Source organism: Hemicordylus capensis, chromosome 1, assembly GCF_027244095.1.
Source record: "Hemicordylus capensis ecotype Gifberg chromosome 1, rHemCap1.1.pri, whole genome shotgun sequence".
NCBI classification, from domain to species: Eukaryota; Metazoa; Chordata; class Lepidosauria; order Squamata; family Cordylidae; genus Hemicordylus; species Hemicordylus capensis.
In genome coordinates, this window is record NC_069657.1 from 25853447 (window position 1) to 25875638 (window position 22192).

Sequence of the window (22192 nt, forward strand, 5' to 3'; positions counted from 1 at the left end):
GTTACTAAAAAGCACGCAGCTTTTAAGTCAGGAAACTGGAATGGTGGGGAGATTGATCCCCCTTCCCTAATGCAACAGCCCTGATCCAAATCGGGGCCCCTCACAGCTATTTATAGGGGAAAATTGTGTTAACGGTTCCAGTCACCAGACTCCAATTTGATGTGTGGCATGGCTCTGAGATGGGGGTAGGAGAAGAAGCACCCCATCCACATATACACATCCCATCTTTCCCCTTGTTCACACTGTAATTAATGACACCAAAGGTTTCATCTGACATACTGTCCTGAAGGCAGACTCTGTGCTTCTATCTACAGCTCCAGACAAGCGCTTGATTGCAGTTTCTTCAGGCAAAGCCCTGCCTCTGCACTTCAAAGAAAAGATGTGGGACTTTCCCTAAATTCTCTGTACTGATAAATCTTCTGCTTAGTTACTGCTCTGCTAAGGTGTATGTTTTTTTCCCCCTTGAGAGAAGATGAAGCATTTGGACAACTACTGTACTGTGCTGAGAGAAAACTTCTGCTACCATGCCTAGCTGAGCTGTATTTAAAATATAGATAGATAGATAGATAGATAGATAGATAGATAGATAGATAGATAGAGCCGGCTCTTCCTCCAAGGAGCCCAAAGTGGTGTATATGCAGGCGCGGCTCGTGAACTCTCCTCCGGGGGTGGGGGGCAACAGGCAGCTTCTTTAAGATAAACAGAGCCGGTGCTCCGTGCCACCCAGCAGCCCCCGCGGCGGGGAATCGCCTCCGCCACTCACCTGGCCGCTGGCGGGGGCTCGCCTCCACGGGAGCCAGGTGAGTGCCGGAGGCGATTCCCCACCACGGGGGTTGCTGGGCGGCACAGAGCACCAGCTCCGTTTACCTTAAAGAAGCCGCCCACTGCCCAACCCCCCGGAGGCGCGTTCACTAGCCGCGCCTGTGCACATGGTTATATTTAAACTCATAATAACCCTGTGAGGTAGGTCAGGCTGAGAGATATGTGACTGTTATCTATATAAACAGTTTTGAGAACCTTTCTGTGGAAAAGCAGTATATATTAGTTAATAATAGGAAATAGTAGTCCCACTGAAATTCAAAGGGTGAGTTAGGTAATTGCAAAGTTTTAATTTCAAAGGGACTACTTTAAGTAATTTTTCTCATCATGTTAGCCAATAATAATAATAATAAATAGCCTGAACTGGAACTTGACCTAGAGTGTTCTACAGTATCTTGCATATAATTTTACAGGAAATATGCACCACAGCCATGTAAAACTCCCTTCTGGCTGCTCCAAGTTTATCAAGAAGCCAGTGCTTTGAGGTATGAAATTTGTCTGTCACAGGAGTCTAGATCTACCCATGCCTGAGAAAGGAGACTCTGAGAGAGAGAGAGAGAGAGAGAGAGAGGCTGCCCATCTCTGAACAGGGGATTATTTGGGAGTCACTCTTCTAGACAACCAGGAAAATGAGATAGTTGGGGAAAGATCCAGTGGTTCATTCCTTTCCTCTCGAATCAGCCTCCTACACCCAAATTAATTGTTACACACAAATACATATCATGGTAGCCAGTCAGGTGTCTGAGAAAGAGAAAAGCTGCTTTGGGTGGGGGTGAGTGACTGGAAATTGAGACATGTGAAGGGTACTTAATCCTTTCCCACTGGCTATTATTCCACCCAAATTGCACCATCTAAGAAGTTTCCTCTGCTCTGGTAGCATCCAAAACACACATATGAAGGGCAAACACAAATTTGGGATGTGGAGCTGCTGTGGGAGGGGTGTGATTTGAAGCACAAAAGCAGCAGACGGGGGGGGGGGTAGGATTAAGTATCCTCTCCCTCCATTACTTCTGCACTCTAAATTCGCTCCTCTCAAAGCTGCTTTGCTCAATTCTAAAAAGGCACCGGGCTTCTGCTACATGCATTAGTACACTGATCTTCACTATTTTTCAAGCGGGGCCCACTTTGGTTTTAAAAAACAAACAAAGAAACCACCCTTGAATGAGAGAGCCGTTTCCCACAGTGCTGGCCTCCTCACAGTACTGTGCTTTTCTCAGTGCTAGGAGGGCCCTTTAAGAGAAACAAAGCTTAAGCGCTTTAGGAGGAAAGCAGCAGTGGGAAGGGCTACACTTCCCAGGACTCCGTGCATGCCTTCCAAGATGGAGTAGGGGCTCAAGAGGGCTCTGCTTCCCTTAAAGGAGCCCCCACATGCTGGGCAAAGTTCAGCTCTGCATTCTGAGAATGGTTGCTTCTGCATGGTGCCAGGGGGACTGGATGAGTATTCAGCTTTGGCTGAAGCCTCACACAGGCCCCCCAACCAATCAGTCAGGAAGCCACACTTAGGGTTGATGGGGTTGCCACTGCCCCCCCCCTTCTTGCAATTAAGAACACTGCATTAACGAATAACTTGTAGTTAGTCCCTGAATGTCAGGATGCAAAGCTGGATGGACCATTTGATTGAGTCTACATGGCAGATCTTATGTTCTTTTAAAGGAATGGGCTACCATGCATGAGCTTAGATCAATGGGGGAGAGAGAAAATAATGCCACTGTAATTGAAGATAATGAGCTGCTGATTATCATGGGGAACAAAGATTGAAAACATTTCATTTAAATTGCCTTCCCTATTGCATTAATTAATTTTTTTGCAGGTGGGGGAGGAGGGATGAAGCTGGATGACTGCTTGGCTCAATGCAAATCTGCTAAATAGGTCTGCAATTAATATTTGCCTTGACATTCACCTTATATTAACATAACAAAAGAGACTAATAAACACCTTTCACATGATTGTAAGTGATGCAGATGCAGTTGTGACAAGATGAAGCACAGGTGGTGCTAAAAGGATAGATGTCACAGAAACAGGACATGCAGCCATAAAATGACACACAACTGCCACAAAGTTATGCCTAGTCTGACACAGATTTAATGGTGGTTCCAAAAGAAGGAGTAAGTACAGCTTCAGGAAGATGTGCAAAAAGTGAGATGGGGTGGGGGTGGGGGGAGAGGATTCCAAAACACATTCCAGCATATGACTTCTTCATGGGTACTACAATCAATGCATATAAATGCTCAGTATAAAATTACTCAGTAAATCAAGGAATATACGTATAACAACCACAATCAATACAAACCCATTATTTAAAATAAAGCAAGTGAGCAAAAGATCATACCTAAACATACATAAACCAGACTTTTGGGGAAATATATTCATGTGCTAATGGTTAAAATAAATTTATGCACCAAACCAAACAAATGCATATTAAACAATGCAAACTCCAAATGAAAAGAAACTATGAGAACAACTATTTAAACCACCACCCGGGAAAAATGTGATGATTGAACTCTCTGTCAGCACAAACTTAGAAAAAAGGAAAGCATAATTCCTACATTATTTGTTCTGATATCTTTTTAAAGTACTCCCTAAAAGCTATAATTTGCAAATCAGGAGATAGTCTTGGAAATACATAAACCCTTTGAGGGTATTCTCACGATCCGGGGAAAGCGGGCCAAGGGAGCTTAGCCCACTTTCCATGGTCTGTGGGAACCACCGGGCTCGCAGACGAGCCCGGTTTCCACAAAGCGGGTCACCCCCCCCTTAGCCCAGGTTAGTGGAGTGAGGGCTCCGCTAACCTGGGTTTTTTGGTCCTGTATTACCTCGCTGCAGCTCCGCGCCGAGACAACACATGAGGAGACCCCCGGCCGGGAGGCTGCAAGCAGCCTCTCGGGCTTGGGGGTCTCTCCAGCATGCATCCTGGAACCTCCGGGGGCCACGTGGCCCCCGATCCCCGCAACCCCTGCTGGCTCTGTGACGGAGCTGGCAGTTATGTGGGCAGCTGATCCGGCTGCCGGGGGGTGCCTTCTGCTTGTCTGCAGGGAGAGCGGGCTCAGCCCACTCTCCCCACTAACCCCGTAACAGCGAGTCTCACCAATTGTGAGACTCGCCGCACAGTCTCTCTCAGGATCAAATCCTCTTTACCAATCTCTTATTTACTTCAGAATTGCCTTCTTTTGAGCATTAGACTAATGTCAGTGCTAACCATGGTTAACATTAACCAGGGTTCCCCTCTGAACCAGGATTTGAAACTAGGATTTCAAGTAGTTTTGCAAACTTTAGTAAAGAGGTAACTTGGTCCGTTTCCTCGTCAGTACTGATATACATGTAATGCAAATCCATAGGGAAGGGATTTACCGTATTTTTCGGACCATAAGACGCACTTCCCCCCCCAAAAAAGTGGGGGGGAAATGAGGGTGCATCTTATAGTCTGAATGCTGTCCAGCAAGGCTGTTGTAAAAGGATATTTGTTTGCCCGTGGTGTCCCATGCACTGTCGCCCGCTGCTGCGTTCGCTTACTGTCGCTTACGGTACTTACAATTTACAGTTCAGGTGCTGGAGGTGATGTCAGCCCTCCTCGCCCCCATAGCCACAGCCGTTTAATCAGCAACGCCATACTGACGGGCGCCGAGGGAACGCCCGCCCACCACTCTCAGACACACCAAACCAATCAGGTGCTGGAGGTGATGTCAGACCTCCCCACCCCTCATAGCCAGAGTCGCTCAATCAGTGATGCCGTACAGACAGGTGCCAAGGCAATGCCCTCCCACCACTCTCAGATACGCCACACACCCTGCGTCAAATGACACGAAAGGAGGCGGGATAGCGTCCGCCAATAGTAGGAGTCAGATGACCTCGATGGCGATGATGGCGCGGAGGGGGGAGGGGGAAGGACTTAATGTACCGGTACCTGGGAAAATAAAAGATGATTAAAACCATGACAGCCTGTGACAGTCGTCTCCCTTTCTTCCTCCGCCCGCTTCTTATTGTGCTGCTACTAATGTGCTGCTCCATGTCCAGCTTGTTGTAGCTGTGTTCGTGAGAGCACTGCAAGTCCCGCCTCCTGGAGTCTCAATGGTCAGTCAGTCATTCAGGTCACATGATCAGCACAGCTTGAGCCTCTAAGTCTTTCCTCATTTGTTAATGGAAGTGATGATGGTTCTTAACACCACTGTTGAGTTTACGCTGTTAAATATTACCGTATTTTGCTATATTTTACGGTAATAAATATTTTAGTATACCGGTACTATTTGGTTCAGAATTATTTTTATTTTTATTTTTTTTGCTTTCCTGCTCTAAAAACTGGGTGCGTCTTATGGTCCGAAAAATACGGTACTTAGTTTTGTACTTCCAATGATTTTGGAGGATGGGGCCATAGCTCAGTTGTAGAGCACATGCTTTGCATGCAGAAGGTCCCAGCTTCAATCCCTGGCATCTCCAGGTCGGGCTGGGGGAGACTCCTGCCTGAAGCTGTGGAGAGCTGCTGCCAGTCTAGACAATACTCAGCCAGATGGACCAATGGTCTGACTTGATAGAGGCAGCTTCCTATGTTCTTATGTATATTCCTATGTTCATAATACACATTAGAGTCTCCATTATATGTATATGTATGGACGCAAAGGGTGGGGAAATTCTTAGGAGAGGGTGGTTAAAGGGTGCTACATGGTAACTGATCCATGCTGAGTGGTTGTGCATATGCACCCACATACTTCGCAAAGTTCCCAGACAACAAGACAGACACCTGAGTATTTGTAACACCTATTATTACAGCAAGGGATTATTACACGAGTACCTCTCTCTAGCTAGAGAGCAGGGCCGTTCTCACAATCAAATGTGGGTGCATGAGGAGGAAGCCTTGCAGAGCCTAACTTCCCTGCAGACGATCTGAATAGAGTTGCTGAGTGCGCAAATCGGATGCCCAGACGTGCTGCTGCTGCCCCACGCAGTGTGGAGGTGCGGAGGCCAGGGTGTGTTGTCCCAGCCCCCAGAAATCCCACAATGCACTGCACAAGTACACGGTGCTTTATGGGGATCCCCCCCAGCAATGGGTGGCCACCTGTCAGTGTGTCAACACTGGCTGAAAGCTGCCGGTGCTGACACATGGTCAAATAAATGCAGCTAAAGGGGTGCTTGCTCACTTAACTTGGTTTATGAGATGGGTTCCCTAAGTGGGTTTGCCGCCGAGGTGTCACCAGGAGCTGCTTGGCTCCCACCAGTTCCCACAGGCGGCAAAGCCTGGGCTTAGCTGCCCTAGCCCAGTCTTGGCTGCTTGTGAGAACAAGCTCAACATCTCCTATTAACTATAAATATATAATTCTCCTAAACGTACCTGTCACTAATCCCATGTGTGGCAGCTCTCGCGAGAGTTTGCAAGCAGCTGCCTAGGAGACAGCGACGGGGAGAGAGAGAAAATGGCAGCAGTGGGAGGGCGACCGGCGGGGAGGGAAAGCTCCCACAGCACAGCACAGCCGGCGGGGAAGGAAAGCACTGGCCATGCTGGTCAGTGAGGGAAACCGCCACCGGTTTCCCTCACTGACAGGTGGGCAGGGAGGGAAAGGAAAGCCAAGCACAGAATGGAATGCGGCCGAAGGGAGGGGGGGAAGGATGGAGAACGGACTGGGGCTGAAGGGGGGGAAATGACAGGGAGAACTAGGGGCGCAGATTGTCTGATCAGATCAGCTAGTAAGGGATATTTTTTTAAAAATCCTTAAATATTAAAATGTGTGAAACATGCAAAATATGTCAGTAACAGTATCAGAATTTTTGGACATCACTTCTGATTCCAGACTTACTTTTGCATGTTTCAGACACTATAACGTTTCAGGGTTCTGTAAGGATAAGGCCTTGTCGCCCAGAGACGTAGGTTTTGGGCAGTATAAAAATCTGAAAAAATAAATTACAGGACAAGATGTTATTTTATCAGTGGGTATATATAATATCAACTTTAAAATTTGTTTATGGCTACAGTCATTGAAAAAGTGGTAATGTGCCTGATTCCATTACCCTTGGAATGTCCCCTTTCTCCGCATGGTGTACATTGTATTAATTTACTCTGCAACCACTTGTCCTATAGTGGCCTCTGAAGCATAGTATTTTATTAAATAGATCTTAAGGGTATTTAAAAAGGTGCCCAGAACATCTTCCCAAAAGGAAAAATAGAATAAAATAGCAACAATGTTTACTAGGGACAGAATCCAGAAAACAGGAGCATATATCCAGCCATAATCTGGAGCAGACATCAACCCCCTAAGCAATTAGATATAGTCTCAAGAGAATTGCAAGGTAAATCATTTAAAATGTTAACTCTTCCACTGCTCCATTTCTTACCAGTTATTTTATGTAAGTATCTAATGTACACGTTATGTATCAAATGCACAGGTGTTAGTGCCCTCTGTTGGAATATGCAGGAACTGCCATGGGTTTATTTTCCCAAGACAGCTGAACAAGAACAATAGAGTCACGTATGTGCTGTTAGAACAACAAATAGTCTTGTGGCATCTTAAAGACTAACACATGGATTATAGCATAATCTTTTGTATTAGCTGCTCTTTCTGTTGTGGCATTTGAGACAAAATTCTGTTCAAAATGACCCTTTAAGGCAACTGTGCTCATGTTTTTATAGACTTGTTTTTAATTTTTTCTATCCACAAGGTTTAGAACTAACAACATATAGTGACATGATATTGCAACATACAGTATCACTATAAAAACAACGTATGGAATAAATGCAAGTCACATCAGTGAAAACTTGAGTTGCCTGCTATGGTGGTGGAGAGCCTATTTAATTAGTGATGCTGCAAATTAAGGGCACACTTGATTGTTTTGGGGGTATCATTCATTTTTTGCTTTTTTATTATTATTATTAATTATTATTATTATTATTATTTTTACATTTATATCCCGCTCTTCCTCCAAGGAGCCCAGAGCAGTGCACCACATACTTGAGTTTCTCCTCACAACTCTGTGAAGTAGGTTAGGCTGAGAGAGAAGTGACTGGCCCAGGGTCACCCAGCAAGTATCATGGCTGAATGGGGATTTGAACTCGGATCTCCCCGGTCCTAGTCCAGCACTCTAACCACTACACCACGCTTTGCTATGCTACTGTAATAAGGAATTAAACAGGAACCAACATAGACCTACAATAGTATTTGTTTATTACATTGTTGGATTATCTTTTATTTCCTTCAGTATCTCAAAAATGCATAAACAGCATTTGGTATTGTATAGCTGTTTAATTATTTTATGCTTTATCCATTAAATCAATTCATCTGTTAAAAGGCAGGCAATGCATTAAACTCCTTTAACTGGTGAAGAGCCCTAATGAAATAAATCATTACAATGTACTGCTAAACATACAAACTTACTTCATTTCCCTTCTTCTTTGCTACCTTATGCTTCAGATTGTTTTGCATAGGCTACCAGTCTTATCAGCTTAGCAGGTTTATCTGAAGGCACATCCACGGCTAACCTCCATCCTTTTTGTACACCTGTGCATCAAACATAGTATTTATAGCATTGGGTTTAAATTAGACTGCATTAGCCGGCCTTACACCCACGGTGTGCCCTATTTAATATTCTCTTTTTAATGGCATAAGAGTTCAACACAACAAATCACCTTTTACTGATTACATGTATTCACCGAGTGTGGCTCTGCAGCCTAATGAGAGTGCTTTCCACAGAGGAACGTCATAAACCCTGAAGTAGCTGCTTGTTCCCAATTGGCTTCCAGGTTCTGGGGGAGGCGAATGTTGGCATATCATGGAGTTCACCCATGATATTGCTCCTGATTGGCTTCCTTACACTTGGGCAGGCAATGTTAGAAGTCGCCACCCTTTATTCATGACTGGGGCCTCAGCTGGAGTTTTGGCAAAACATACTGGGGCCGTTCACATGACCTGCAGGGTGGGTGGGAGGATGGGGGGGGCATCATCCTGTGTTTGGTGGGAGCATGAAGAGCACTCCCATACGATCCACGCTGCTCCGTGCAGGGTGGAGCAGGGCAGATCGCTCCGAAGCTGGAATTCATTATCCTGGCCTCTGGGTATCCCATAGTGAATCACATGCCGAGCTGAACAATGGGAGATTCCCCCAGGGACGGGTGCTCTAACCGCCATCTCTGTGTCAGCAACAACCAAGCTCCCCACCTCTTACCTTGTTTTTATCTAACACACAACTGCAAAATGGCAGTGTGTCCGGCTCCCGAAACTGGGTAGGACTCATCTCCTACCCAGTTTACAGTCATGTGAACTGCCCTTATGACTCACAGTCCATGATTGTTAAGGTTGTGCTTTCCTTGAGCATCTTACCACATGTGCCAGTGCACCGTACCAATTAATTTATCCAGCCCTTATGAAAATTAATTGTATTCTCAGTGTTAGAATGGGAATTCCACTAACTAGCCATCCCACAAAGACTATGAATACCCTTGGTCTTTTCCTGCATAACTTCAGTTCTCTCTCAAAGATATGCATGGAACAGTAAATCAAGCCAGGTTTTTCTCGAATTGCTACAGTTTTGCCTTCTCAGTCTCAGAAGGATCCAAAGTTTAAGACTCTCATTTATATGACACTGACACTTGCAAGTCCCACAGCAGCAGAGCCACGACTGAACCCGGGGCTGTGAAGAATCCCTTTGCTTCTTAAGTCATGTCCAAAGGCAGCATTTGGCAGCCTGATCAGAAATGGCTGGCCTAGTTCTGACTGCAGAACAAAAATATCTAACCAGGATAATGAGTCTCTCGTGTAAGGGGAAGATGACACGTACTTAATCATAAAGATGCTCATTTGATTTACCCCTGCATGTTATTGCATTTGCAGACATAAGGCACAGTTCAGAGGACTCTGTGAATAAGTCTGCATGCCCAGTGGGACTTGGACTATCCTTTTACACACACACACACACACACACACACACACACACACACACACACACCAGCCCCTTCCTACTGCATGGCAAACCACATTTGAAAACAGCAGGGATCGTCAAAAGCAGTTCTGTAATGCAGAACGATTGAGAAGAGGAAGCTATTGCTCACAGTGGTGGTGTGGAAGCATGAAGGCTCTACTGGATACGCACACACATGTTTATTTGTTTGTTTTTAACTTGAATCTGGTGGATTTTATTTTATTTATTTTTTACACAATAATGAGGCTATTCTCACGCGCAGTGAAAACTGGGCTAAGGGAGCTCAGCCCGGTTTCCACTGCACGTGTGAACCGGTGGGAGCCGCACAGTTCCCGTTGGCAAGCCCACTTAATTCCCTAACCCTAACCCTTAAATGAGGTTAGCACAGCGAGCACTCCACTAACTCCATTGTTTGGATCGTGTGCCGCCACAGCGCAGCTTCAAGCCACAGCGACTCACAAAGAGGCTACAACAAGCCTCCCAGTGTCATGGGGCTCCCCAGAATGCCCCATGCACTAGTGTGGGGCATTCTGGGACTTCCGGGGGCTGGATGGCCCCTGACCCCCACCCCCCAACCAGCCCCGTGTTGGAGCCAGTAATCGTGTAGACAGACAATCCGACCACCCAAGGCAAGCTGCCTGCTTATCTGCAGGGAGAGCAAGTTAAGCCTGCTTTCCCCACAAACCCCATGTAGGTATTCCACACTGTTTGTGTGGACAGCCTTGTTGTCATGCTCCACGGGGAAGGAGGTGTGTTCCTGACCCTTTTTACTTCAGAATCCCAGGGTGAGAACAGCCAAGGTCAGCCTCAGAGTAAGCCAGGGGAGGAGCTTACTTCATTACCTTAGCCATCATCCTCTGTGCTCGCTACATGCAGCCGGTTCTCTCACTAGTGGAACTCCAGATCCCATACTCAAGAGCAGCCATCATCATTGGCTGCCTTGGCTTTAAATGCCCTAGTACAGAGCTGATAGGGCTCAAAGTCTACTCTAAGCTCCACCCCTCTTTGGTCTCACTTCCTGCCACTCCCAACATGGTGCCCCCACTGGAGCTGTTCCCTGAAGCTCTCCCTGCCTTGCCTGCTCAACCCCACCAGGATTCGGCTGGCCTGGAACCATCTCACCCCCACTCCCTTCGGGGGAAGGCAGAAGCCCCAAAGGAGGGACACCACACTCCCCACCAGACCCTACAGGGCCACACAGGCAACCAGGTAACACAGCTTCTCAACAAAATATATATCACACACACAATATGTGTGTGTATAGAATAGATCATATTTACTATATGAAATTTATTTATTTCACCATACACTCACTCTATTTCGTAAGGCTCTTCCAGACAGGAAGTTCAGGTGATCATAATTGAAGGAGAAGCCTCCTACCCTATTTCGGGAGCTGTGCGTGCTTCTGTATGGAAGTTAAAACCAAGGTTGAAGACATCGTCCATACTTGTGTGCTAAGCAGCAGGTGGGTCAGAAGACTTTCCCTCCTACCTCATTCAGCAGCTGGTTGGAGAGACCTCCAACCCAGCTGTGGCTTAGCAAATGAGCACAGATGACGCCTCCAACCTTGGTTTTAACTCACACATGGTTGGCAAATAGGAGCGTGCAAAGCTCCCAAATTAGGGTAGGCGGCTTCTCCTACTCTAATTATGGTGGTGTGAACTGCCCTAGTGATATCTTCCAACTTCAGCAAAAATTATGAGTGGGGATAAGAAATCCACATGACAATCAAAGCCAGCATGCAATATTCTTAGCACCATCAACTACTCCAACAAATATTTATATATTCAACCATAATTCACAAAGCGGTCTACATAGAAAAATAAATAATACATTTATTATTTGCCACCCCTCTGCTTTGGAACTCTTCCCCCCCAGATTCGTTCAGCCCGCTCCCTGGCTGCTTTTAAGGCCCTTCTTAAGACACACCTGTTTTGCCAGGTGTTTGCCTATATATATATATATATAGAGAGAGAGAGAGAGAGAAGAGAGAAAGAGAGAGAGAGAGAGAGAGAGAGAGAGAGATTGTTGTTGGTATTTCTGTTGTTCACCGCCTAGAGTCTTTGGAAGAGGCCATATATAAGATGTTTAAATAAACAAATACAGAAATACAGAAAATGGTTCCCTGTCCCCAAAGGGCTCACAATCTAAAAAGGAACATAAGGCAGATACCAGCAACAACCACTGGAGGGATGCTGTGCTGGGGCTGGATAGGGACAGTTGCTCTCCCCCTGCTAAACAGAAGAGAATCGCCACTTTAAAAGGCGCCACTAAACTTTGCCCAGTTAGCAGGGGTATCCCTTCTGACAATCTTCCAAAAATATGTTCCTGAGGGCTGTGCAATTCTCAGGGACAGTTTTTTGGGTGGCACAGAGGACTTCTGGGGAAGATGAAGGTGTAAAAAAGGCCGCTTCCCAACTGCACCAGTGCAGTTATTTAGGCAGTTCTGTTAGGCTGCTCTCTCACTACACTGGCACTTCCTTGTTCTGAATGTCAGACAACAAGATGATAATTTTTGTTAAATTGCCAAAAATTCTCTTTCTGCACAATTGTTACAAGTATAGAAGCCCTATCCGGTTACATTTTGTCACCCTAAGTACTCCTCCATTTCAACAAACTGAAATTATTTTTCAAATAAGAACTCTGGATGATTTCTGTGGAAGTTATGAAGAATTGCATTATGGCATCAAGATCCTGAACAGCTTTCAATTAACTGCGCTATAATAATGAATTCCACATTTTAATATTGTCACAAACCATCTGCTACCAAATGCAGATCTGTCCTTAATTTCATCTTGTTTTCTTCACCCATTCTTGCAAATTCTGCATGCTCTAAGGATATTTTGTGCTTTTCACGGAGGAGACAATTCTGTGCAAACTTATGCACATGAGCCAATTACAATTAAGGGGACTTAAATGTCCCACATCTGTGTGAAGGACTTACTGGCTGACTGAAAAAAAGAGAGGGATATTCCCATTCTAAAACATTGCAAGCAGTTGCTGCCTTGAAGCCAAGATGAAAGAACGTAATGTTCCTCATTCAACACTTCAGACACCATGATGTGATTGCTGAAATCATTATGTAGAGATCCTCTTGATTGAGAACTGAATAATTTTAATCTAAGCAGAAAATGGCACCAGCCATTATAATTGGTTCAAGTGCACTTAAGTTTAGATTAGAGTTTCTCTGATGATTCCCCTTGCTAGTACAATCTGCTGTAAGAAAGCACCTGGAAAGTCTTTTATTACAAGAGAGGTGTTAATAACTGTTGCTGGCAAGAAGCAGACCTCGATGGCATATATGCTGCATAGTATGCAGGTGTTAAGGCCTGGGAATGAACTGAAGTCGCCAGAGGAATTCCATCTCCAAAATTAAAGAAGTCTGGGCTTTAGAACGTAATTGGAAGCCACTTAAGAACCCCGTCTATGACAGCTCTTTGAGAAAGGGTGAGGAATTATACATGCTCCTAACAATGCTGATGACCAGTTCCATAGATTGTGTGTGTTAAACTTTTACCAGCACAACATATAACATGGGACATACTTGATATAAAGAGACCATGCTCCTAATGGAGGGGGGGAAGTAGTAAAGACATTTGATGTTGTTGACCCACATCAAGGGAGCTGCTTCCCTCTAGCAATGAGTGAGCCAAAGCTTTTCTCCCAACGGAAGGAGGGACAATTGTCTTGCAATCATGCAGCAATCCCCAGCCATTCTGCAACACCAAGATTTCAGGGAAGGTCAGTGGTTTGGCTACTGCATTGCTCAGGTACTTCGAACCTGGACAATATCTGGGCAGCACAGGACCAGGCGGCCAACAGGCTCCACCACGACTCTCACCAGCTTCAGAGCTAGATAGAACAGTGGTGACTTCTTTGGCTTTTGCATTGCTCCAGGACACGCCACCTGCCCACTTCTACCTTTTATAGTTCCAGACTTGAAGCTGGCAAGGCAGGGCAGGGTGGGGTAAGATAGGCAGAGGTGCACCTTGGTAATTTTGGAGCGTGGACCTAAAGGCCATTGGAGGCACACACACCCCTTTGCAAGTTAAGCATCATTTTTTAACACATAGGTTCTTGAGGGCACAAACCATACCACCCAGGACAGACTAAAGAGGATTGGGGGGGCAGAGGGTGTAGAGTAGAGGTGTGCACGGAACCGTCACATTGCACTGGGGTGGGGGGTCGCTTTAAGAGTGGCGGGAGGGTTTACTTACCCCTCCCGCCGCTTTCCCGATCTGGCGCCGTAATTTGTAGTGTAATTGGGGCGGCAGGATATCTCCCTGCCACCCCTTCCCCGCTGCGGCTCGCTTGGCAAAGCTCCCAGTAATGCTTTGCGCGCGCGCACATTGTGCGCGCACTTCACGTCACTGACATACGCGCACGCACAAAGCATTACTGGGAGCTTTGCCGAGCGAGCCGCAGTGGGGAAGGGGCGGCAGGGAGATATCCTGCTGCCCCAATTATACTACTAATTATGGCACCAGATCGGGAAAGCGGCGGGAGGGGTAAGTAAACCCTCCCGCCGCTCTTAAAGCGACCCCCCACCCCCAATCCGGACCACCAAGGTCCAGACCGGTCCAGAGGCCATTTCAATGGCCTCCGGACCGGTCCGGGCCCATCCCTAGTGTGGAGGCCCTGGACTTTGGCCCCAAAGTCCAGGGATAAGAGCGCCTCTGAAGATAGGGAAGTGTCCCTGATCTCACCCAGGTTTGCACAGGGGCAGGGTAGGTCAGGGAAAGGGGGAGGGGCAGCATCCCAGTGACCACAATTCTTGGCTTCTCTCCCAAGGCCAGCCAAAAATGGTGGATTTCTGAGTTGACAAGTAGCTGAGTCATGGGCAGCAATCCCTAGGGGGCACAAGTCCAAAGCCAGAACTGGAAGAATCAGGAGCTCACCAGCGGTTAAGCCAGAAAGACAAGCAGGCAGGTTAATACAGAAGCCAGGAGTCAGGAACACACCAAGGATCAGAGCCAAGTAGCCTCTAAGAAGCAGAGGAGGAGCCAGGAAAAAGCCAAGGATCAACCCCACGTAGAAACAATACAGGACAACACACTAGCACAAAGGGACCTTGATACTAAGACAAGGCCTGCCTCATCCAAGAAGGCTTTTATACTTCCTGCTATATGGAGCGGCCAATGGGTGGTTTCCTAGGGCAGGGCTTGCTCAGGGCTTCAAGAACCTAGGATTTTGCTTGCCGTGTTAGCACGCTACCACAAGAGGCAGTGAGGAGTAGGACTGCAGGGCAGGCAGGATATGGCACCCAGAGCTTTCATAGATTTGTCTTCTGGTACAAGCAACAGCACAAGCCACCTAATGGTGCAGCAAGGAAATTACTGATTAGCAAGCCAGAGGTTGCCGGTTCGAATCCCCGCTGGTATGTTTCCCAGAAATACCTATATTGGGCAGCAGCGATATAAGAAGATACTGAAAGGCCTCATCTCATACTGTGTGGGAGATGGCAATGGTAAACCTCTCCTGTATTCTGCCAAAGAAAACCACAGGCCTCTGTGATTGCCAGGAGCTGACACCAACTCGACAGCACACTTTACCTTTACAAGCAACAGCATAATGTCAGAGGAGGGAGAGTCACTCATATATTTTGGGGAAGGGGGTCATAGTTCAGTGGCAGCTATGAGTATACCAAGACTCAGGTTCAATTCCTGTTGACTCCAGGTAGGGCTGTGAAAGCCTCCTGCCTGAAACCTTGGAGATATTAGTGCCAGTCAGTTAAGACTACACTGAGTTAAATGGACCAATGTTTAGACTCAGTATAAGGCAATTTCATGTGTTCAGAGGCAGCTGTTTATTTTAGGGGGGAGGGGGGATGACACATTGCACATGATCAAAGGCATTCTTACATGATTTTTACATACATTTCTACATCAGTGTATACCCAGGCATTTTTGATGAAGTCTGAGAAGTTGCTTACCTTTATTCAACTATTTTGAAGGTTTGGTATCTTTCAGTTTTTTATGTGTGTGGAGTTTTTAACTCAGCCCTCTAGTTTAGAAGAATGGCCACTTCCAGGCTCAGACCCCAAGCTGAATGTCTCCATTGGCCATAATCTGTCCCATATAAGGCTGTCATATGATCTACTGTCATAATTAAAAGGAGTGCATCATTAACCACAAGGTAATTTGTCATTGCTTTGCCATAAGGTAAAGGAGAAGTTTGAAAGCAGTTTAAGAGGAGATAGAAGCTATGTTCTATTAGCTCATTACAGGAAACTATGTATGGCTGCTGGGAGATTATTGCCACTTTATGTCTTCCCATTAGAAAGAAATTAGCTTAGGAAAAATACACCAAAGGCGGGTTTAGCACTCCAGCTGCTTAATTATGCTTTTAAAAAGTTGCCTTTGAAGCCTTGGCATGGAGGGTAGATGAAACACCCTGAAGCTTCTGATTAGTCTCTCCCTTCTTTGATGGCAAGAATAATTACATTGTCCCACAATGAAATGAATATTCCTAGAAAGGCTTTGCCGTCATTTCCCCCATGCATAACATTTGCAGCACTGCAGGATGGCATCATGGTGTGAATAATTAAGAATCAAGCTTCAGGATACAGCCATCTCCCCCCAAAAAACAGGTATACTGATCTTGGCAAGGACAAGCCAAGAAAGGCTGTGGGACAAATTTGGGCCTGAAATACAACGTATGGGGACAGGAGGAGATAATTTTGATTATAATCTATACCCTGCCTTTCTGTATATCCTATACCCTAGGCAGCTTATAATAAAACTATGCAAAACAGCATAAAACACAGAATAAAACACAGAATAAAACATTGTTAAAACAGATGGCCGCAGTTAAAAATCACTGTCCTCAGGCTACATTTACTTTAAAAGCTATATATGGTATTAGTATTAGTATTAGTATTAGTAAGATTATACTGTCTCCCTCGAGGCAAACATTTGCATATTCTGTGGCAAAACCATTAATATTCTATGATAAGATGCTCCAAAATACTTTCATTTACATTCCAAAATACTTTTTAACATTTGTTTTATTTTGATGTTTATTGCTCCTTTCCCAAAGTATCAGGGTAGTTTATTGCAATACCATATTTACCCGAATCAAAGACCAAGTCCCCCCCCCACAAGATCTTTGATTTTAGAAATGGGAGGGGGTAGGTCATCTTAAATTCAAAGTCCTGTTCCTTTCAAGTAAATACTGGTCTAACCTGTAGTTAATTCTATTTTTAAGGGAGTCATCTTAAATTCAGAGTCATATTCTATTTAGATAAATACAGTAATTGTCTATATTATTAATTCTCCTGGGTGCGCCTTAGAATGTGCATCCCAGTGCCCAGCTGATTGGCTGGGTGGTGGAGGCGTCTGATTGGCTGAGGTGCACCCAGGAGGATTGGTCGCCGCCACGGCAGGCCTGGCTGCAGAGGCCGGAGGGCAGAGGTGGTGGCGGGCCCAGCTCGGCCGCGGAGGCCAGAGGTGGCGGCGGGCCCGGCTTGGCCCGGCCCAGCCATGGAGGCAAGGCCCAGGAGGGGGGAAAGAAAGTGTGGGGGCAAGACGTGGCGGTGGGGAGGATTGGCGGCTGGGCCCGGCACGGGCCGGCCGTGGTCAGGAAGCAGAGACTGGGGCAGGTAATCCTCCAGTGTCAAAGAGCGCACAGATGCTCTGTGTGGGTCGGCTAGTTATTGCTATTCCATCAATGAACGTAGTGCTTTATGGTTTCCTAAGCACAACAAGTTTCTGTCTCCATTTAGATTTTAATAGTGTGGGAAGGCAAGAAGAGGGATGGGAGGAGAAAAGGATGGCTAGCAAAAGCTGAATTTGAGCAAATATAGTTACCAGGCCTGTGCAAATTCGGATTCGAAAATTCGGATTTTATCCAAAATTGCCCCAAATCTGGAAAAAATGGTTAAATTTGAATCCTTAAAAAAAAAAAAAGATAGGTAAAGTCAAAATTAATTCCAAAATAATTAATTTTGGAAATACTTCAGAATTTCAGAATTAGCAAAATGGAATAGAATATTCCCCCATAGAGGTGAATGGGGGCATTTTTTAAAACATCACCACAAGTCACTAGTTGATCCTATTGCCTTGAAACCTGCCACACATGTGGGGAAGAAGATCTGGGCTCCCTGTAGTACATTTGAAGATAATTGGACAATCCCCTGATTTATGGTGAATTTTTAATTTTTTCTTTAAAATTGTGAAATCTGGCTTGTTTCAAGCCAGAACTTTACAAAAACCTCTGAAACTCAAGTCCCTCCGTGGACCATCATTCCACCAACATGTGGAGGAACACACCCTTTGCCTTCATGAAAAGGGGTAACAACATGCCCCTCCCCCCTTATATATCCTGAATGGATGGGCATACACTTATGAAATCTGGTACACATGAAGGCACACATTGGCAGGACTGTGTTCTTTTTCCCCCAAGGTTATGGGCAACTCCTCTGATTTTGGAAGGATTTTTTTGGGAGGGGAAAACTAAAAATAGGGGAAAGGGGTAAAACTGGCTTGTTTCAAGCCAGAACTTTAAAAAATGTTCTGGATCTGAAGCCCTCCCTAGGACCATCATTCTACCCCTATGTGGAGGAAGAAGGACATTGCTTTTATTTTATTTTAATTTTTGTCTTTTCCATTGCTGAAGCATACAGTCAGTAAAAGTGAAACTACATTGAATGTTTCTGTTTTTGTGGTTAGAAAGAATTTCTCACTTTCCTTCTAGTCATTAAGGGATTAAAAGGTGTGAAGTCCTTTTAATCCCTTTTAAAAGTTCTGTCATTTCCCCTCATTTCTGCAATGGGGAAGGGAAAAAAAGATAAAATCAAAGGAATGTCCTTTTCCTTCACATGGGGGTGGAATGATGGTCCAACAAGGGCCTTCAGTTTCAGAAGTTTTTTGTAAAGATGTGGCTTGAGACAAGCCAGATTTTGCAATTTTTAGCCTTTTATTTAAAAACTTCCAAAAATTCACCAAACACCAGGGGATTGACCAATTATCTTTGGGGTTCTGACCGCCTTCCTCACATGTGTGGCACGTTTCAAGGCTCTAGAACCAACTGATAATTTTTGCTAATTTTTTTCAGTTTCCCCATTGACCACTATGGGTGGAAATCCAAATTTAAGCCTGAATTTCCATAGCCCATAGAATCTGAATCCGAAATTGTCAAATTCAGATTGGGTCAAATCCAAATTTTCTGAACACGCACAGGTCTAGTAGTTACACATATTTAGGCTTAGCTGAGAGGTGAGGATTAAGGGGTTAGGACAAAGGTTGCATTTAAAAATCAAAAACATAAAACAACACAATTTAAAATAATTTGTTTTTTAAAAACACATAAATAACATACCCCCAAAGACTACAAAGACCCAAGCTGAACTGTTCCCCTCCTATATAACTTTAGCCCTAAAAGCTGAAAGGGGCTTAGACAAATTCATGCAGGACAAATCTTTCAATGGCTACTGGTCTTGATGTCTATAGGCCACCTCTACGTTCAGAGGCAGAGGGCCTCTAAATACCATTATTTATTTATTTATTTATTTAACATAATTTTATACCGCCCAAAACTTACGTCTCTGGGTGGTTTATAACCGGTTTAAAACCACGGTTTACAACCATGCCTTCAGCTCCTGCTTGTAGGCCACTGTGGGAAACAGGATGATTGATTAGATAGGCCTTGGGCCTGATCCAGCAAGGCTCTTCTTATGTTAAGTGATGGAGGGTGGGGAAAGAAAAGGAGTTATCAGGCTTCCAGCCTAGAAGAAAGTCCAAGGTTGAGGTTGTTTTAAGAGGTACCTTAAATAGCTTCCACAGGAGGATATTGCTTTTCAAGAACTGAATGTGAGGCATGAATGAAGTAGCCAAATCGATTAAGAACATAAGAACAGCCCTGCTGGATCAGGCCCAAGGCAGCCCATCTAGTCCGGGTTTCACACAGTGGCCCGCCAGGTGTCGCTGGGAAGCCCACAGGCAGGAGCTGAGGGCATAGCAATAGCAATAGCACTTACATTTATATACCGCTCTATAGCTGGAAGCTCTCTAAGCGGTTTACAATGATTTAGCATATTGCCCCCAACATTCTGGGTACTCATTTTACCGACCTCGGAAGGATGGAAGGCTGAGTCAACCTTGAGCCCCTGGTCAGGATCGAACTTGTAACCTTCTGGTTACAGGGCGGCAGTTTTACCACTGCACCACCAGGGGCATGCCCTCTCTCCTGCTGTTATTTCTACCCTTTCAGATTGCAGTTTGGAGAAGCCATTTTTAATACTCCCCCCACACACACACACACATTAAAAAAAAAGCACACAACACAAAACCTGGACATAGAGAGCTAGAACAATTGTGAACAAAGATTCTCAGTCAACCCACTCACTGCTCTTCTAGTTTCAACTTGCAGGGAAGTGTTCCTTTTTTACATGAGAGGATTGACAAATGTGGTTTTCCACCTGCAGTCTGAAGTGATTCGACCGCCTCACTGCTCTATAGCCTCGTTCTGTTGCATTGTGTGCTAGGCCTTGATTTCTTACCACAGAGCAGCGATGGCGACTTGGCAGCACATGGGCCATATCATTTGTCCCCAACTGCACCTGTGTGGTTGTCGCGAGTACAAGGGGTGGGCCTTCTGTGAAGCAGGACGGAACAGGCTTCTTCAGGCACCAGACTGTGTGGGCCGTTTAGCATAGCAGCTCACCCATCACCCTCCCCAGGGATGGCCTGAAGAGGGAGAGCGGCAAAATGATATCACCACCATGCTTTTCCTCTTTCCTTCCCAAGAGAGAAGAGGGGGGAGAACAAAAGAACTAGGGGTGTGATTTTAATCAATAAAAGGGGAGGCACCATTTTAAAAAAACAACATTTTATATCCCACTCTTCCTCCAAGGAACCCAGAGCGGTGTATTACATACTTAAAGTTTCTCCTCACAACAACCTTGTGAAGTAGGTTAGGCTGAGAGAGAAGTGACTGGCCCAGAGTCACCTAGCAAGTATGGCTGAATGGGGATTTGAACTCAGGTCTCCCCAGTCCTAGTCCAGCACTCTAACCACTACTCCACACTGACTCTGCATTTGATGCTCCACTTCAGACAGCAAAATGTCACAGGCTGCTAATGGCAAGGTGCATAGCTGGTTCTTACCTGACAGGCACCCCTACACTAGTGGTGCAGCCAACATTGAATGGGGAGCTGCCAGTGCCAGCCACACCCTCCCACTTCCTCCTGTATTGAGTGCTCGGGGCTAGTGACTCCGGCTACACCAACTACTCTTGGAGCCAGCACAGAGCTGCCCCAATCCCATCAACAACAGTCAGCCCCTTTATGGCAGGCCTGCTCTGGCTGGCATGGGGCAGCGCAGATGTGCCAGCTCTGTGATGTCATCAGGCGGCGCCAGCACAGAGTTGGGGCTGAGCTCTAACAAGTAGGCACTGCCCAGCAAAGGCAGGCCAGTGGCAAACCAGCAGGCAGGTGGGCGGCTAAGTAAAGTGTGCCGTCAAGTTGATTTCGACTCCTGGCGCCCATGGAGCCCTGTGGTTGCCTTTGGTAGAACACAGGAGCGGTCTACCGTTGCCTTTCCCCACACAATATGAGATGATGCCTTTCAGCATCTTCCTATATCGCTGCTGCCCAATATAGTACCAGCGGGGATTTGAACCGGCAAGCTTCTGCTTGTTAGTCAAGCATTTCCCTGCTGCGCCATTAGGTGGCTCCAGTGGGCAGCTAAGGGCCAAAAAAGCAGGCGGCGGCGGGGTGGGGGGGAGAGCATCCTTGCTGCAGGGCCATCTCCGAGCTTGCTATGCCCCAGCCACACACTCTGTGGTAGGGTGCCAGCAAGGAAAGAAGCAGAGCCATGATTTACCATCACAGTCTAGGGGCGGGGCTATTGCTTTGTTGTAGAGCACTTGCTTTGCAAGCAGAATTCCCTGGTTCAGTCTCTGGCATTTGCAGGTAGGGCTGCGAAAGACTCCTCCCTGAAACCTTGAAAAGCCACTGCCAGTCAGTGTAGAGCCAGATGGAGCAATGCCTGACGCAGCAGGAGGCAGCTTCCCATGAACTGCTTTGATATTACCAGTCTGCAGAATTAAGAATCTAATTAATACCTTAGGGGTGGGAAAGGCTTTTTTTTCCCCCATGGCATTGGCTTTGCATATCCAGTAGGTGCAGCACAAATGCATTTCTCTTAAGGTAGTGGCCAATCTACTGCACCATCAACGGAAACGTCCCATAGGCAGAGCTTTGCCAATGAGTAACTCTGATGGGACTTTCTCCAGGAGCCCCAATGAGTCAACACAAGACATGAATAATAAAAGAACCTATGAATCATTTAGTTGATCTTACAGTGAACTGATCACTGTGGGGAAATTCACTTGCAGGGTATTCTACTCCTGGTCATGCTCTTGCTATTTTCAAGGTTATGGTGTGTTTGGAATTTGATGAACCTTGACTATAGCATTCAGGCTCCACAAAAGTGTTAGCAAAATTATTTACAAAGTAAATAAGTATACAGCTTCCTGG

The 22192-nt window shown here is 45.8% G+C and overlaps 1 long non-coding RNA gene across 1 annotated transcript; it reads right to left on the minus strand.

Annotated features, from left to right (window-relative positions):
- Positions 1-2779: 2779 nt before the first annotated feature.
- LOC128326278 (uncharacterized) lies at positions 2780-21034 on the minus strand. Its single transcript, XR_008307927.1, has 4 exons — positions 20819-21034; positions 15647-15812; positions 8175-8297; positions 2780-4720 (listed from the first exon to the last, which is right to left on the minus strand). It is a non-coding gene; the product is annotated as an uncharacterized LOC128326278 (long non-coding RNA).
- Positions 21035-22192: the final 1158 nt, after the last annotated feature.